The sequence below is a fragment of the Pan troglodytes genome, chromosome 13, assembly GCF_028858775.2.
Source record: "Pan troglodytes isolate AG18354 chromosome 13, NHGRI_mPanTro3-v2.0_pri, whole genome shotgun sequence".
NCBI classification, from domain to species: Eukaryota; Metazoa; Chordata; class Mammalia; order Primates; family Hominidae; genus Pan; species Pan troglodytes.
The window spans coordinates 121,182,253-121,201,425 of NC_072411.2; the positions used below are offsets into that span (position 1 = coordinate 121,182,253).

A 19,173-nucleotide genomic window follows, 5' to 3' on the forward strand; every position below is an offset into this window, starting at 1 on the left:
ACAATATTTTACTTTAAAAAAATTATGAAATCCATCATGTACACTTCCATGTGTTAAATGTACATGTACATTTTAAAGATTAATAGTCCAGTGAACGCCTATGTACCCACTACTCAGGCTGAGAAACAAATATAACGATGGTCTCGTGTGTTCCCTGTGGGCTCTTCCCCAATTCTTCCTTCTCCACAGAGACCACTTCCACCTGCCTTCTGTGGTAGTTATCTTATAGTCCTCTTCATAATTTTTTTTTTTTTTCAGATGGAGTCTCGCTCTGTCGCCCAGGCTGGAGTGCAGTGGCACGATCTCGGCTCACTGCAAGCTCCGCCTCCTGGGTTCATGCCATTCTCCTGCCTCAACCTCCCGAGTAGCTGGGACTACAGGCACCCGCCACCACGCCTGGCTAATATTTGTATTTTTAGTAGAGACTGGGTTTCACCGCGTTAGCCAGGATGGTCTCGATCTCCTGACCTCGTGATCCGCCCGCCTCGGCCTCCCAAAGTGCTGGGATTACAGGCGTGAGCCACCGTGCCTGGCCCCTCTTCATAATTTCTAACACCTCTGAATTCTTCTACTGTATATATATATATACACACACACACACACAATTATATATATTTATATATACATTATATATACATTATAATGTGTATATAATGCATATATATAGTAGAAGAATTTACTTTCTATATAGTAAATTTTGTGTATACACACACATACACATACAAAACTGGATCAGTAAGGAATTTACACTTCTTTAGATGAAGACCCCCAGGAGAGGGTAAGATGACAGAGTCTCTGGGTCAGAAGTGACCTCATTTTCCCTGAAAGTTTATAGGGCAAAGTCACAAGTGAGTCTGTTATGTTTGGGGTGTTTGTCCTCTTCAAATCTCATGTTGAAATGTAACCGTCACTGTTAGAGGTGAGACTTGGTGGGAGGTGATTTGATCATGGGGGTGGATCCTTCACAAATGGCTTAGCACCATTTCTTGGTGATGTTCTCTCCCAGTTAGTTCACATGAGAACTGGTTGTTTAAAAGAATCTGAGACCTCCCCCTTCTCTCTTTTGCGCCCTGTCTTTACCATGTGATGTGCTGGCTCCCCTTCACTTTGTGCCATGATTGAAAGCTTCCTGAGGCCTTCACAAGAAGCTGATGCTGGCACCATGCTTCCTGTACAGCCTGCAGAAACGTGAGCCAAATCAAAGCCTGTTTTCTTTATAAATTACCTAGTCTCAGGTATTTCTTTATAGCAGCACAAGAATGGACTAACACCGAGTCTGTGGGAAATAGGACTCAAAAAATTGGTGGCAGGGTGAAGTGTCACCCAAATACTGGCCATCAGGCAGGAATATGGTCAGGGGGAGTAGGCTGCTCTTATTTTCTCACTCAAGTTCCCACAGCCTACTTTCAGCTCTCGGGAATGGGTGAGAACAAAACATTTTTGTGGGAGTGAAATAAATATCTTTAGATAATCCACGTAGGAGGGTAAGGAGGGAATAACAGGAACTTCATCAACACATGATATATTAATCCATTTTAACTATAAAGAACTACCTGAGACTGAGTAATTTATGAAGAAAAGAGGTTTAATTTCCTCACATTTCCACAGGCTTAACAGGAAGCATGGCTGGTAACTTACAATTGTGGTGGAAGGGTTAGGGGAATCAAGCATGTCTTACCGTGGTGGAGCAGGAAAGAGCGAGAGTGAAGAGGGAACTGCCACACACTTTTGAACAACCAGATCTTGTGAGAACTCACTCTCACAAGAATAGCAAGGGGGAACTCCATCCCAATGATTCAATCACCTGCCACCAGGCCCCTCCCCCCACATGTGGGGATTACAATTCGAAATGAGATTTGGGTGAGGACAGAGCCAAACCATATCATTCCACCCCTGGCCCCTCCAAAATCTCATGTCATCACATTTCAAAGCCAAGCATGCCTTCCCAACAGTCCCCCAAAGTCTTAACTCATTCCAGCATTAACTCAAAAGTCTAAGTCCAAAGTCTCATCTGAGACAAGGCAAGCCCCTTCCGCCTATGAGCCTGTAAAATAAAAAACAAGTTAGTAACTTCCAAGATACAATGGAAATACAGGAATTAGGTAAATGCTCCCATTGCAAAGGGGGAAATTGGCCAAAACCAAGGGACTACAGGTCCTATGCAAGTTCAAAACCTGGCAAGGAAGTCATTAAATCTTTTTTTTTTTTTTTTTTTTTTGGAGACAGAGTGTCACCCAGGGTGGAGTGCAGTGGTGCTATCCTAGCTCACTGCAACCTCCACCTTCTGGGTTCAAGCAATTCTCCTGCCTTAGCCTCCCGAGTAGCTGGGACTACAGGCACATACTGCCATGCCCAGCTAATTTTTTGTATTTTATTAGAGACAGGGTTTCACCGTGTTACCCAGGCTGTTCTTGAACTCCTGAACTCAGGCAATCCACCCATCTCGGCCTCCCAAAGTACTAGGATTACAGGCGTGAGCCACTGTCCCTGGCTGGAAGTCATTAAATCTTAAACCTCCAAAATAATCTCCTTTGACTCCATGTCTCACATCCAGGGCATGCTGATGCAAGAGGTGGGCTCCCAAGGCCTTGGGAAGTTTTGCCTCTGTGGCTCTGCAGGGTACAGCCCCCATAGCTGCTTTCATGGGCTGGCATTGAGTGCCTGTGGCTTTTCTGGGCACATGGTGCAAGCTGTCAGTGGATGTACCATTCTGGGGTTTGGAGGATGGTGGCCCTCTTCTCATGGTTCCACTAGGCAGTGCCCCGGTGGGGACTCTGTGTCAGGGCTCCAATCCCACACTTCCCCGCTGCACTGCCCATGAGGGCTCTGCCCCTGCAGCTGACTTCTGCCTGGACATCCAGGCATTGCCATACATCCTCTGAAATCTAGGTGGAGATTCCAAAACCTCAACTCTTGCCATCTGCACACCTGCAGGCCCAACATCACATGGAAGCTGCCAAAGACTTAGGGCTTGCAATCTCTGAAGCAATGGCCCGAGCTGTACCTTGGCCCCTTTTAGCCATGGCTAGAGCTGGAGTGGCTGGGATCCAGGGCATCACGTCCCAAGGCTGCACAGAGCTGCTGGGGCCTGGGCCTGGGCCATGAAACCATTTTTTCCTTCTAGGTCTCTGGGCTTGTGATGGGAGGGGCTGCCTCAGTGGTCTCTGAAATGCCCAGGAGACATTTTCCCCATTGTCTTGGCTATTTAACTCTTCTTTACTTATGCAAACTTCTGCAGCAGGCTTGAATTTCTCCCCAGAAAATGGATTTTTCTTTTCTACCACATGGCCAGGCTGCAAATTTTCTAAACTTACATGCTGTACTTCCCTTTTAAATATAAGTTCCAGTTTCAGATCATCTCTTTGTTCATGCATATGAGCATACACTTTTAGAAACAGCCAGTTTACCTCCTGAATGCTTTGCTGCTTAGAAATTTCTTCCAGCAGATACCCTAAATCATCTCTCTCAAGTTCAAAGTTCCACAGATCTCTAGGGCAGGGGAAAAAATGCCACCAGTATCTTTGCTAAAGCATAGCAAGAGTGACCTTTACTCTAGTTCTCAATAAGTTCCTCATCTCCATCTGAGACCACTTGAGTCTGGACTTCATTGTCCATATCACTATCAGCATTCTCATCAAAACAATTGAACAAATCTTCATGAAGTTCCAAACTTTCCCACGTCTTCCTGTCTTCTTCTGAGCTTTCCGAACTGTTCCAACCTCTGCCTGTTACCCAGTTCCAAAGTTGCTTCCACATTTTCAGATATCTTTATAGCTGTTATAAATAATTTTCTGTATAGTCCATTTTCACACTGCTATAAAGAGCTGCCTGAGACTGAGTAATTTGTGAAGAAAAGAGGTTTAATTCACTCACAGTTCTGCAGGCTTAACAGGAAGCATGGCTGGAAAGCCTCAGGAAACTTACAGTCATGGCAGAACTTAAAGGGGAAGCAAGCATGTCTTACCATGGCAGAGCAGGAGAGAGAAAGAGTGAAGGGGAAGTGCCACACACTTTCAAACAACCAGATCGCATGAGAATTCACTCACAGTCAAGAACAGGAATGGGGAAGTCCGTGCCCATGATTCAATCACCTCTCACCAGACCCCTCCCCTGACATGTGGGGATTAAAATTCAAGATGAGATTTGGGTGGGGATGCAGAGCCAAACCATATCACATGGTCAACACAAGCTTCTTGGTGATGCCCCAAACTTCAGAACCAGTTAAAGGTTTACCATCAGCCAGAAGAGCTGTGGGAATGAGCCTCCCAGAAAGAAGAGATGGAAGGTGTTTGGCATCTGCAGTGATGATGATGATGATGATCATGATCATGATCATGATGCTGGCTAAATGCCGACTCTGAGCCCTGCATGATGGTAAGCAGTGTCTATGGATTGGCTCTTTAATCCTCATAACAATGTCTATCTAATGTCTATCTAGAGGTAGATATTAAGATAATGCCTATTTTTCAAATGAAGAAACTGAGCCTCCAAGAGATTAAGTAACTGGCTCAAGGTCACACAGTTGGTAAATTGAAACCTGAGTGCTTACATGGATGTTTTCCAGGGATTGAGGCCGCATTAACTGGTGGGGAGAGAAATGAAGAGCCCAGCACAAGGGGTGGACTGATGGGAGCATGTTTGGGCTAGTGGGAATAATAATAAAAAATAATAGTCAGCATTTATTGAATGCTTACTAAGTGGCTGGCATTGTTCTAAGCACTTTTACATGCATTAACTCGAGGTGAAATAAAACCCAAATACACAGAACTGGCAAATGAGGGTCCATGCTTGAGGGTTTGGAAAGACTTGGAAATACCCTTTGGGCACATCAAGCAGGCAAAAAAAAAAAAAAAAAAAAAAAAAAAAAAAATCAGCTGCATTTTGGAAGCTTCCTCTGATCAAAGATACCCATTCATCCAACATTTATTTATGAAATGCCTGTTGTTTCCCAGGCATTGTTCTAGGCACTGAGAACAGGACAGATTCCAGGAGAAGGAGAAGTCCAGGAACACAAAAAGATAGAAAGAAATACTCAGAAGTGCCATATTTTTTACCTTTTCATTGATACTACCAGAAAAGGGAAAAAATAAATACTGTTTGATTTTGCCACCAGGCACCACAAAACTGCGCCCTTGCCTGATTTCATTTCAGCAAGCTTTACTGTGAAGTGTTTATGTGCCAGGCACCATGTGTAGAAGCGCTGGCCCAGAGATGAAGATGAAGTTTCTATCCTTAAGGCATGCGATGTGGGAGATGAACAGGTAAGTGGATAATTACATTACAAGTGATTCGTGCCATGATTGAGGTGTGAACAAAATTCCACGGGAGCAAAGAAGAGTGACTAATTCTGCCTAGGGGTGTCAGATAATGTTTAATGGAGGAAGGGGGCATCTCAACTGGGCCTGAGGGAGGACTAGGAGATTGCCAGGTGGAGATGGGGAGAAAAGACCTCTAGAGAGGAGTAGTTTGTGGACAGAATGATCTAATTGCAGATACTAAGTTCTGAAATGTGGACTGTGCATGGACAGCCTAGTACCCTCACAATTGTGAGGGCAGGGGAGTCCACAGAGATTACTAATTTATTGAAAAAGCACTGAGGCTTGTGTTGGTGCCAGCTAAAAAGACTGAGTTGATAAACAACCCACCTTTGTTTCTCTAAGCAGAAATCACCCAGACACCTGCCATATTTTTTCTAGCCTATGTTTAAGTTAAGGTGTCAAAAAGACTTGAAGTGCTCCTGTACACATTTGGGGAGGGGAGTATATTGGTACAACCCCTGTGGAAGGCAGATTGGCAACATCTGCCAGAATTACAAAGGCATATAGCTTGTGACCCAGCAAGTTCACTTCTAGGAATTTATCCTTGGATGCACTCAGTCACATGTAAAATAACTTATGTACGAGTATTCATCACATGATTGTAACAGCAAAAGATTGGAAAAAAAGTAAGTGCTCATTACAAGGGAATTGGTTCAGTAAATTATGATATCTCTTTAAAATGGAACACTATTCAATCTAAAAACAATAAGGTAGCTCTTTCCGTCCTGTTGGAAATGATTTCAAGGATACATTGTCAAATGAAAAAAGCAAGGGCAGAACCACACATATAAAACAGGGATGGAAAGAATTCAAGTCCTCCATGGAGTATGCAAACTGCTCAATTAAAAGTCCCTGGGTTGCCCTACCTCCAGCCTCCTTGTGATGTGTGATGCAAAACTCACTGTTTAAGCCAGTTGAGAAGGAGTTTTCTGGTTTTGTAGCCAAAAACATCCAGACACAGAACTCTAAGGTCGGGAGGCCTTTGTGTTTGGACCTAGAAAAATGCAGAGGCAGGAGGTAAATCTTTGACTTACAGAAATTCCCCAGTGTACTCCGTATTAACTCTAGTGGGCACTCTCAAGTGCTTTCCCCTCTAGAAATTCCAAGCCCTGAACTGCAGAGCAGCCAGGCATTCACATGATGCAGCCGTGGGGCTTTCTCTGTAGAGATGCAATTTGGCAGGATTCAACCTGCCTGACTTCTTTTTTTGTAAATACAACCTCATCAGAGCAACAAGCTAAAAGCCTGGCAGAATCTATTTGCAGTCAGGGAGCAAGAGTGCAATGCAATGAATGTTAGAATCAAGCCTTATGAGGTGGAACTTGAACAACTCGCTCTGTCCACAGGAGGCCCTAGATAGCCCAGAGTCTCTACAGTGACTAAAAACAGATCTCTGGATCAAGCCATGTAGTCTGAGACCTTGTCCACATAGCTGAAATTGTCCTGTCAGTATAATCCAGACAATTTTAAGGAGTCTTTGTCCATTCATTCAAGAAAAACAAATATTTGTCCCCAGCACTCTGCTAGGTGCTAGGGATACAACAATGAGCAAAACCAAGATGATCTGTCCTTTATTGACTTACTGTCTAGAGAAAGAGATGGTAATTAGTTAAATGGTTATTAAATAGGTATACAATTATAACTGAGTGGAATGTTATAGAGGAAAGATTCATGGCAGATCAGAGGCTAAAAAAAATACATACATTAGAATGGAATCAGAGAAGCCCTGCCAGAGAAAATGACAGCTGAGCTGACATCTGAAGAATGAGTAGGAGTTAACTAGGTGATACAGGAGAAGAGCGTTCCAGGCAGAAGGAATGTTTCATGCAAAGGCCCTGGGGTGGGAGGGAGCATGGAACACTCAAGGAACTGAAAGGTCACCATGTGGTTGGAGGGCAGAGAGTAGGGGGAGTGTGCTGGGAGGGGAGGCTGGAGCAGCAAGCAGGCGCCAGGCAGGGCAAAGCCACGGAGGAGATAGAAAGTATTTCTGTAAGAGCAACAGAAAATCATTTGTGGTACAGAGTGTCAGTTGTCCCCCAATATTCATTTCCCCCCTTTATTCCTTTAATATTGGAACCCCTAAGTTTAGGCTCAGCATGCGGCTATCCAATTAAAAATCACTTCCCAGACTCCTTTGCATATAAGCTTTTCCATGTGACCAAAACAACCTAGCCAATTGCTCTGGCCAATGGGCTGTGAGAAGTAAGTGCAGGCTTCCATTTCCTCCTATTCTCCTCTCACTGGCTCCAATGCGGACATGATGGTGGGGGCTGGAGGAGCCATCCTAGGCCAGGAGATGGAAGCCATATGTTGAGGATGGCAAGGCAACAAAATAGAGGGAAACTGGATCCCCTCACCATGGAACAGTCATTGCAGCCCTGGACTATTAAACTCAGACCACATGTGACAAACTGATACACTTCTAGCTGCTGTATGGAGGGTAAAAGCAGTAGGCTCAATCTGGAGCTATTGCTGCTACCCATTGAGGAGGATGGTGCCTTGAACCTAGCTGCAAAGTAGCCATGAAGATGGGACAGGACCCCATTAGAACATCCTTTGCCTCATATAGTGGAAATAGCACAAACTCTGGCCTCAGTGAGAGCCAAGTTCTGCTTTTGGGTTCATTACCTTTTCGCTGAGTGACCTTGAGCAAGTTACTAAGCATCTCTAAGTCTCATTTATAAACCCAAATTAAGGTTCTTTTTTGGGGGTGTGATGACTAATTTTGAGATGGCCTTCAGACAAACTCCAACACTGGCTTTTTCATGGGTCCCCAGGCTGATGGTCTGCTCTGGAGATTGTGGACTTGCCAGCCTCTGTAATTACATGAGCCAATCCCTTAAAATAAATCTCTCTTTCCAAATATGATACATACACATTTACACATCCTATTGATTCTGTGTTTCTGGAGAATCTTGACTAACATGGGGGTTAACTTCCTATTAATTTATATACATAGAACAAACTGCACACACATGAAGGGCACAGCTCAGTGAACCTTTACAAAGTGAACACAACCACCATTTACAAGAATATCTAGAATATTAGAATTCTGTGAAGAAAGTTATAGCAGTGGTGTAATGTGTTACTCTAAATCCCTACATTGGCTGGGTGCAGTGGCTCACACCTGGCAGGCAAAGGCGGGCAGATCACCTGAGGTCAGGAGTTCAAGACCAGCCTGGGCAACATAGCGAGATCCTATTTTTTTGAAAAATTTGAAAAAAATAGCCAGGCATGGTGGCATGCGCCTGTGATCTCAGCTACTTGGGAGCCTGAGGTGGGAGGATTGCTTGAGCCCAAGAGATCAAGCCTTCAGTGAGTTATGATGGCACACCTTCACTCCAGCCTGGGCAACAGAGAGAGACCCGGTCTCAAAAAAGAAGAAGAAAAAAAAAACCTCTGGAACCATAACTATTTAAAAAGAGCGGGTGTGGTGGCTCACGCCTGTAAACCCAGCACTTTGGGAAGCTGAGGCGGGTGGATCATGAAGTCAAGAGATCAAGACCATCCTGGTCAACATGGTGAAACCCTGTCTCTACTAAAAATACAAAAATTAGCTGGGCATGGTGGCGGGCGCCTGTAGTCCCAGCTACTCAGGAGGCTGAGGCAGGAGAATCACTTGAACCCGGGAGGCGGAGGTTGCAGTGAGCCGAGGTCATGCCACTGCACTCCAGCCTGGCGACAGAGCAAAACTCCATCTCAAAAAAAAAAAAAAAAGATAAAACACATCAAAAATAATGCAAGACATGGGAGAACCATAAATCAGAGTTAGAAAAACTCTGAAATGTGATTTGACAGGATTCAGAAAAAATTTAGAAATGGAAGGAAAAGTAATTTCAAAAAGGAAGACTAAATTAAAAGAACACTGGAGTGACTTAACACAGCAGATGCCTTAAGAGAAATAGAAGGTGAAAAGGAGGAAATTATGAAAAATTGAAATGAAATTTTAAAAGAGATGAAAAAAATTGAAAGAGAAAATTACAAATATTTGTAATTTTATGAAGATAGGCAATGTATTAGGGTTCTCCAGAGGGTTCTCCAGGGGACATATATATATATGAAAAGGAGTTTACTAGGGAGAATTGGCACACACCATCACACGGCGAAGTCTCATGATAGGCCGTCTGCAAGCTCGGGGAGAAAGAAGCCAGTAGCGGCTCAGTCTGAGTCCAAAAGCCTCAAAAGCAGGGAAGCTGACAGTGCAGGCTTCAGTCTGTGGCCGAAGGCCCTAGAGCCCCCAGCAAACCATTGGTGTAAATCCAAGAGTTTAAAGGCCAAGGAACCTGGAGTCCGATGTCTAAGGGCAGGGGAGGACTGAACAGAAGCATCTAGCACAGGAGAAAGATGAAAGCCAGAAGACTCAGCAAGCCAGCTTATCCCACCTTCTTCCCACTGCTTTGTTCCAGCCACCGGGCAGCGGATTGGATGGTGCCCACCCACATTGAGGGTGGGACTTTCTTTCCCAGTCCACTGACTCAAATGTCAGTCTCCTCTGGCAACACTTTCACAGACACACCCAGAAACAATACTTTACCAGCTATCTAGGCATCCATCTCATCAAGTTGACACCTAATATTCACCACCACAGGAAAGTAAGACTCAGCACACAGTAAATGGAAATCCCTGAAGGGGAAAATCAAAACAAGGGAACAGCCTGAATACCATGGGGAGGCCTGTGTGGTGAGGCACTGAGTCCCCAGACCCTCCAATCAGTAGGGAACTGAGGCCTCCTGCCAACAGTCCCCCAGAAGAGGTTTGCCTGTGGGTATGCCAGCCCCAGCCAAGTCTTTAAATGACTGTGATCCCTTCATTATAGCCCTTTTGTAACCTCATGAAGGTCCCTGAGCCAGAGCCATTCAACTACGCTACTCCCAAATTCCTGATTTCAGAGGCTATCAGATTAATAATGTTTAGCATTTGAAGTCACTACATTTTGGAGTATTTTTTTGTTTTTTGTTTTTGTTTTTGATTTTTAACACAGCAATAGATAACTAATAAAATTAGCACTAAGGAAACTTCCAGTATGAGACCTTTTCAAATATCCCTGCTAAACACATCCTAATATGTGTCTTATGATGAATATGTGTGCGTTTCTGTTGGGTATAAACCTAGGAGTGAAAATGCTGGATCACAGGATATATACATGTTCAGCCCTAGTAGACGCTGCAAAAGAGTCTTTTCCACAGGGTTGGTATCAGTTCCCACCCTCACCAGCAGAGTATAAGATTGCTCATACTCTCACCAACACTTGATATTTTCTGTCTTTTTCATTTTGGCCATTTTGATGGGTTGTAGTGGAATTGTATCATGGATTTAATTTACATTTCTCCTGAGGTTTAATGAGGTTTAGTACCTTTTCAAAAGCTCAATGGCCATTTATACATCTCCATTTAAAAAACATTTGTTAAAGCCCTTTACCCATTTTAAAAATTGAGTTATCTGTCTTTTTCTAATGGATCTATTCTTTTTATAATTCTGGAATTCTTTTCATATTCTGGAGCCAGTCCTTTAGTATATATATTTCTTTTTCTTTCTCTTTTTTTTTTTTTTTTTGTTGTTGTTGTTGAGACAGAGTCTTGCCCTGTCACCCAGGCTGGAGTGCCGTGGTGTGATCTTGGCTCACTGCAACCTCCACCTCCCGGGCTCAAGCGATTCTCCTGCTTCAGCCTCCCAAGTAGCTGGGCTTACAGGCGTGCACCACCATGCCTAGCTAATTTATGTATTTTTAAGTAGAGACGGGGCTTCACCATGTTGGCCAAGTTGGTCTTGAGCTCCTGACCTCAAGTGATCTGCCCACCTCAGCCTCCCAAAGTGCTGGGATTACAGGCGTGAGCCACCGCACCCAGCTTATATATAAAATTTCTTCTCCCACTCTTTGGGTTTCGTTTTTACTCCTAAATTGTGGCTTTTGGTAAACAGTTCATTTTAATGTAGTCCAGTTTATCAATTGTTTTTTGTTTTTCTTTTCTTTTCTTTTTTTTTCTGGAGATGGAGTTTCACTCTTGTCACCCAGGCTGGAGTGCAATGGCACAATCTCAGCTCGGTGCAAGCTCCACCTCTTGGGTTCAAGTGATTCTCCTGCCTCAGCCTCCCAAGTACCTGGGATTACAGGCACCCACCACGCCCGGCTAATTTTTGTATTTTTAGTAGAGATGGGGTTTCGCCATGTTGGCCAGGCTGGTCTCGAACTCGAACTCCTCACCTCAGGTGATCTGCCCACCTTGGCCTCCCAGAGTGTAGAGATTACAGGCGTGAGCCACAGCACCCAGCCTAGTTTATCAATTGTTTTTGAGATGGCTGGTGATTTATGATCTGTTTAAGAAATTTTTGCCTACGCCAAGTCATGAAAATACTCTCCTATGGTATCCTTGAGAAGCTTTATTAGGTCTATGATCCATATAGAATGGATTTTTGTGTATGGAATGAGCTAGAGATGACAATTTACAATTACTCCAGTACTGTTTTTTGTTTGTTTGTTTGTTTTTGGAAACGCAGTTTCACTCTTGTTGCCTGGGCTGGAGTGCAGTGGTGCGATCTCGGCTCACTGCAACCTTCGCCTCAGCCTCCCAAGTAGTTGGGATTACAGGTACCTGCCACTGCACCTGGCTAATTTTGTATTTTTATAGAGACGGGGTTTCACCATGTTAGCCAGGCTGGTCTCGAACTCCTGGCCTCAGGTGATCCGCCTGCCTCAGCCTCCCAAAGTGCTGGGATTACAGGCATGAGCCACTGCGCCTGGCCACTCCAGCACTATTTATTGAAAAGGAAGAAAATCATCCTTTCCTGGGGGCATTGGAACATACCTTTATCATAAATCAAGTGCCCATAAGTTTGGAGATCTATTCGTAGACTCTCTCTTCTGCTCTACTTGTCTATCCTTGGACCAATACCATATTGTTTTAATTATAGCAGATGTATAATAAGCCTTGATATCTAGTAAATAAGGCTTCCAGCTGATTTTTCTTCAAGATTGTCTTTGTTATTGTGACTCTTTGATTTCCACATAATTTTTTTATTTCCACATAATTTGTTTTCTTTTCTTTTCTTTTTTTGAGATAGGGTCTTGCTCTGTCGCCCAGGCTGGAGTGCAGTGGCATCATCTTGGTTCACTGCAGCCTCCACCTCCCAAGTTCAAGCAAGTCTCGTGCCTCAGCCTCCCTAGTAGCTGGAATTACAGGCATGTACCACCATGCCTGGCTAATTTTTGTATTTTTAGTAGAGATAAGGTTTTACCATGTTGGCCAAGCTGGTCTCAAACTCCTGGACTTAAGTGATCCGTCTGCCTCGGCTTCCCAAAGTGCTGCGATTACTTCCCAAAGTGCTGGCATGAGCCACTGCGCCCAGCCCCATATAAATTTTAGAATCAGCCTGTCAATTTCCATTGAAACATCTACTAAGATTTTGGTTAGGATTACATTTAATGTAGTAATAAATTAGGGAAAAATTAACACTCTTGAGTTTTATAATTCACTAACACGGTTTTTTTTTCTCCATTTATTCAGATTTTCTTTAATTTTTCTCAGTAATGTTTGCTGGTTTCATGTGTAGAATCTTGAATATCTTTCACTGGATTTATTCCTGGGTATTTGATTTTTTTGATGCTATATCAGTAATATTTTAAAATTTCAATTCCAATTGTTATTGCTCATATATAGAATACAATTAATCATTAAAATACTGACCCTTGTATCTAGTGACCTTGCTAAACTCATTTGTTCTTTCTGTCCAGTACTTTTTACTTTCTGCATGCACAGTCATGTAGTCTCTTAATAATGAACAGTTTCATTTTCTCCTTCCCGTACTTATACCTTTTATTTCTTTTCAGTTCAGATCCCAGTATAATGTCAAACAGAAGTAATGATAGTGACATTCTTGACTTGGTCCTAATATCAGGGGGATATCTTACAATACCTTATTACTATTATGATGCTTGATGTGGAGGGTGTCCGAGCCTGAGTAGGGGTGGGAAGAGCATCTGCACAGGATGTAGGAGCCTGAATGGGGTGAGGAGGTCATCTCCATGGAAGGGCGATCCAGGACAGGGTGTCAGAGCCCAGAATGATGGACAAGGACATCTACATGTTAGGTGGTCTTGGGTGGTATGTTGATGCACCAAGAGGGAAAGAAGATGTTCGTATGTGACACAGGTGTCAGGCACCAAAGGAGTGAGGAGAGCTTTGACATCAGGGATGACCCAGCAGAGGGTGTCAGAACCCAAGTGGAATTAGAAGAACATTTATAGAAGTTTTGGGAAGGAGGGAATGTGGCAGTGACAGGATATTGGTAACATGCAAAGGGATTTATATAGTGAGTAAATGGATTGAAGAAAATGGGAACCAGGTTTCTCACTATTGGAGAAAGAAGTTAAAAATATGGGCCAGTCACAGTGGCTCACGTCTTAATCCCCATAATCCCAGCACTTTGGGAAGCTGAGGTAGGATCACTTGAGCCCGGGAGTTCAAGAACAGCCTGGGCAACATGGTGAAACCCCATCTTTACAAAAAATAAAAATAAGCTGGGTGGGATGGCAGATGCCTGTAGTCCCAGCTACCTGGGAGGCTGAGGTGGGAGGATGGCTCGAGTCCAGGATATCAAGGCTGCAGTGATTCATGTTCATGCTACTGCACTCCAGTTTGGATGACAGAGAGAACCCCTGCTTCAAAAAACAATCCACCCCCTCCACCACCAAAATGGAAAGAGATGAAACTAGAGTGAATGCTGGAGTATTGGATTAGAATTAGAGGTATCAGTGTGAACTTAAAGTTTTCAGTATACATAGATGGATATAGAAGTGTGTGTGTGGAGTATATTTCTTAGGTCTGTCCACTGAGTGGGGCTAGGAAGAGCAACACCCCAATAGCAATGAGCATATCTAGCATCCAGATCTTAGTTTCTAAACACCTTTCTTTCCTAACAGGAACCAGGGTTCCTTAGAGAAATGGTTGGTTCTAGGCCTGAAGGAAGGAAAAATACAAGATAAACCTAGAATACTTTACTGTGCCAGAGAATGAAGAAATGCTGAAAGAATAATATCTATTCTGTCAAAGAGACATAGAAACCAGCTTGAAGGAGCTCCCATTGGCCAAATCTGGGACAATTTGAGCATTGAAATAAGGATAGTAAGAGATTATAACACATTAAATAAAATGGGAATCCACGAATCCATTTGATAAAAATAAATAAATTAATTCAAAATTTTATGAGTAATTTTACTTAGTTTCAAAGCATCTTGCCAAGGGAAAAAGTGTGACTTTACAGTGGAGAAGCTAGCAGATACCATCTTCATCAAGTGATCAAGGTTAAAATCACCAATGAAGAGACATAACAGCTAAGTGCAATGTGGGATCCTGGATTGGTTCAAGGAACTGAAAAATAACATTAGTGGGACAGTTGGTGAAATTTGAATAGATGTGTAGACTATTTAGCAGTAATATTTCAAAGTCAGTTTCTTGTTTTGATCATTAGTTACATTGTGGTTGGCAGGAAAAAGTCCTTGCAATGCACTGAATGTTTATGTTCCCCCGGCCCCCAAATTCATTTGTTGAAATCCTAACCCCCAAGATGATGATATTAGAAAGTGGGGCCTTTGGGAGGTGAATAAGGTTACAATGGAAAGATAGCTGTCTGTGAGGAATTGGGCCCTCAGCAGACAAGAAAGCTGCCAGGACCTTGATCTTGGACTTCCCAGCCTCCAGAATTTTGAGAAACAAATTTCTGTTATTTATAAGCCACCCAATTTATGCTAGTTTGTTATAGCAGCTTGAATGAACTAAGACATTCTTTGTGGTAGGAAATGCATTCTAAAATATTCATGAATAATGAGGCATCATGTTGACAACTTATCCTCAAACAGGTTAAGCAAAAATGTTCTTTATACTGTTTAAAAAAAAAAGGAAAGATATAATTATTCTGGACTTGGGAGAATGTTTATCGGATGTGCTGGTGCATGAAGCAGGGAGGGCTGCATTACTTCCTGGAGGAATGAAGTCTTACCCAGAATGATGCTTTTACTGTAATCTGTGCAGGCTCTAACTGAATTCCTTGAGGGTAGGGCCTGTGTTATTTAAAGGTGAAAGAATAGGCTTTGTGGGGCCTGAAGGTTATACATTCAGGAGGGCTCTTCTTAAGAAAGAGATTATAAAATTACGAGTATAATATTAGGCAGTAAAATGATTATTTATTTAGGACAAGAAAAGAAATCATGTCAAATTATAACTTCTATAAAGCTCACAAATATTGCAAACACCACAAAATCCATTAAAAAAAACCCTCTTTGATTGGTTAACTGCTTAGCCTATCCCTCTATAATACTTTTTGGGTTTTCATTTTTTTTGAGACAGGATCTTGCTCTTTGGCCCAGCCTGGAGTGCAGTGGTGGGATAACAGACCACTCCAGCCTCGACTTTCTGGGCTAATGCAATCCTCCTATCTGAGCCTCCTGAGAAGCTAGGACTGCAGGTGTGCACCACCATACCTGGATAATTTTTTAATTTTTTTGTAGAGATAGGGCCTCACTATGTTGCTCAGGCTGGTCTTCAACTCCTGGGCTCATATGATCCTCCTGCCTTGGCCTCCCAAAGTATTGAAATTACAGGTATGAGCCACTGTACCTGATCTGTAACACTTTTTTTTAAACACATTTCTTGGCTTCATACTCTGTGATTACATCTTCATATGATATCAATTTGATAATATCAGCATCTTAAACTAAAAATACAATTCAGTCTTTCCTCTAGCATGGGCAATCAAAATTTGTTTTAAAAAATTATTATTCATAGCTTTAAAAAATTTGCTTTGGTTTCAAAAACTCATTGATAATGTTACATAAATGTTTAAGATTGTTATCTAGTTTGGGAAACTGCTACCAAGTTTCTTCCATATATGAGCTGTATGACTTAAAGACATAACCGACTATATTCCTGACAAGTAAGAAGTTCCATTTTTTTGTATGAGAACTGAATTCTCCATGTACAATTTTACGCACCCAATAATTAAAGGAGCCTTCCACAGATAAGTGTCTGGCGCCACACATTTCAAACCTTGTTTGCCTTCCTTACTCAGACACTTCTGGTGCTGGGCATTGTAGGACATACCCATTTTGCAACACAACCTCTTATCCTACTTTGCTTCATGATGCTGGGTCAGGTGGCAAAGCGAGTAGGCACTGGTCATATCCCTAGAAGACAGTCTCATACCAGTATATCAAGCAATAATTAACTACACATAGGAACATTTGCAGAATATACAACTAGAGCTCACTATATAGATTGAATGGTGGCCTCCCAAAAGGATACATTTGTGTCCTAACCTGTAGAACCTGCAAATGTGACCCAACTTGGTAAAAGATTTTTGTAGATTTAATTATCTTGAGATAATGATCATCCTGGATTTAGAGTGGGCTCTAAATCTAGTGACAGTTGTCTTTAAAAATCTTTTTTTAATAAAAAATAATTTTTTTTAGAGACAGGCAAGAGAGCCACAGAGGAGAAAGTGATGTGAAGACAGAAGCAGGGATTGGAGTGATCCATCTACAAGCCAAGAAATACCAATGGTTGCTGCCAGCCACCAGGATCTAGGAGAGTGGCATGGAACAGATTTTCCCTTAGAGCTTCCAGAAAGAACTAACCCTGTCAACACTGTGATTCTGGACTGTGAGAGAGAAATTTCTATTGTTTTAAGCCATCAAGTTTGTGGTAATTTGTTATGGCAACCGTAGGAAACATCACCCAGTAAATCCAAATTAAATATTATCCCAATTTTTGCTTGATACCAGAAATGGCTGTAGTGTTTCAACACCCTCTAGCATAAGAGAATTGTAACAGGGGAAGCTGGTGTGGAAACAGACAGCAGTCTGAACCAGTCTGGACAAAAATACTGGTCTTGCAAATTTTAGAAAAAGCACACAACCTCTGAACACATGACTAGGGCCCCTTCCAGGACCTTAGAAGGGGCCCGGCCAAGGGAGAGTCCCTGAAGCTTATGTTTAATACATTTTACAGAAGAGCTGCCTCGGTGTAGGAAGCAGTGTAGTGTTGCAAAGACAAGCTCTGGAGCCAGACACCCTGGGTTCAAATCCCAATTTCGCAACTATCTAGCTGTTGACTTGAGAGAAGTTACTTAGCCTTTCTGCGCCCCAATTTCTTCCTTCGTAAAATATAAATGGCAGTAGCACTATCTGCCTCATAGGGTTGTTTACCTGGTGAAGTAACATGATACACATAAGGCACATTGTATATCTATCTATCTATCTATCTATCTATCTATGTATCTATCTATCTATGTCACACACAAAGAACAGTATATGCCCCATGGTATGCACTCAAGATAACTTAACCACTTTATTATTTATTCAACAAGTGTCTGTTGTTCTCTTCTTTGTGTCCACATGTATTCAGTGTTTATCTCCCACTTATAAGTGAGAATATGTGGCATTTAGCTCTCTATTTCTGTGTATATTCACTTAGGATAATGCTTCCAGCTCCATCCATGTTGCTGCAAAGTACATGATCCCATTCTTTTTATGGCTGCATAGTATTCCATGGTGTATATGTACCACATTTTCTTTATCCAGCCCACTGTTGATGGGCATTTAGGTTGATTCCATGTCTTTGATATTGTGAATAGTGCTGCAATGAACATATGAATTTATGTGACTTTATAGCAGAACAACTTATATCCTTTGGGTATATGCCCAATAATGAAATTGCTGGTTACAATGGTAGCTCTGTTTTAAGTTCTTTGAGAAATCTCCAAATTGCTTTTCACAGTGGCTGAATTAGTTTACATTCTCACCAGTGTATAAATATTTCCTTTTCTCCACAACATCATTAGCATCTGTTATTTTTTGACTTTTTTTTTTTTTTTTTTGAGATAGGGTCTCACTGTCACCCAGGCTGGAGTCCAATGGCATGATTGCAGCTCACTGCAACCTCTGCCTCCTAGGTTCAAGTGATCCTCCCACCTCAGCCTCCCAAGTAGCTGGGACCACAGGTGCATGCTACCACACCTAGCTAAGTTAAAAAAAATTTTTTTTTGTAGAGATGGGGTCTCACTGTGTTGCCTAGTCTGGTCTTGAACTCCTCCCATCTCAACCACCAAAGTGCTGGTATTACAGGCATGAGCCTCTGTACCCAGTGACTTTTTAATAGCCATTCTGATGGATGTGAGATGGTATTTCATTATTATTTTGATTTGCATTTCTCTAGTGATTAATGATGTTGAACATTTTTTCATATGGTTTTTCCACATGTATGTCTTCTTTTAAGATGCGTCTGTTCATGTCCTTTGCCCATTTTTAATTGGGTTGTTTGTTTTTGCTTATTGATTTAAGCTCCTTATAGATTATGGATATTATGCTTTTGTGGATGTATAGTTGGCAAATATTTCTCCCATTCTCTAGGTTATCTGTTTACTCTTTTGATAGCTTCTTTTGCTGTACAGGAGCTGTTTAGTTTAATTAGTTCCCATTTATCAATGTTTGATGTTGTTACAATTGTTTTTGGTGTCTTCTCATAAAATCTTTTCCAGGGCCTATGTCCAGAATGTATTTCCTATGTTTTCTTCTAGAGTTTTTATAGTTTTAGGTTTTACATTTAAGTCTTTAATCCATCTTGAGTTGATGTTTGTATATAGTGAAAGGAAGGGATCCAGTTTCAATCATGGCTAGCCAGTTATCCCAGCAACATTTATTGAATAGGGAGTACTTTCCCCATTGCTTTTGTTGACTTTGTTGAAGATAGACAATTGTAGGTGTGTGGCTTTATTTCTGGGTTCTTAAGCCTGTTCCATTGGTCTGTGTGTCTGTTTTTGTTACCATGCTATTTTGGTTACTGTAACCTTATGGTATAGTTAGAAG

General features: G+C 42.1%; 1 long non-coding RNA gene across 3 annotated transcripts in view; it reads left to right on the forward strand.

Annotated features, from left to right (window-relative positions):
- The window catches only part of LOC107973934 (uncharacterized), a 28,966-nt gene extending 11,881 nt beyond the window's left edge, over nt 1-17,085 (forward strand). The window contains exons 1-3 of one of the 3 annotated variants that reach the window (XR_010149887.1): nt 604-4,374; nt 5,152-5,261; nt 16,780-17,085. This is a non-coding gene — a long non-coding RNA (uncharacterized LOC107973934). Of the gene's footprint in view, nt 1-603; nt 4,375-5,113; nt 5,262-16,779 lie in introns of those variants that run through there. The other 2 variants (XR_010149886.1, XR_001716470.3) reach the window with 2 other exon arrangements.
- The last annotated feature ends 2,088 nt before the right edge of the window (nt 17,086-19,173 follow it).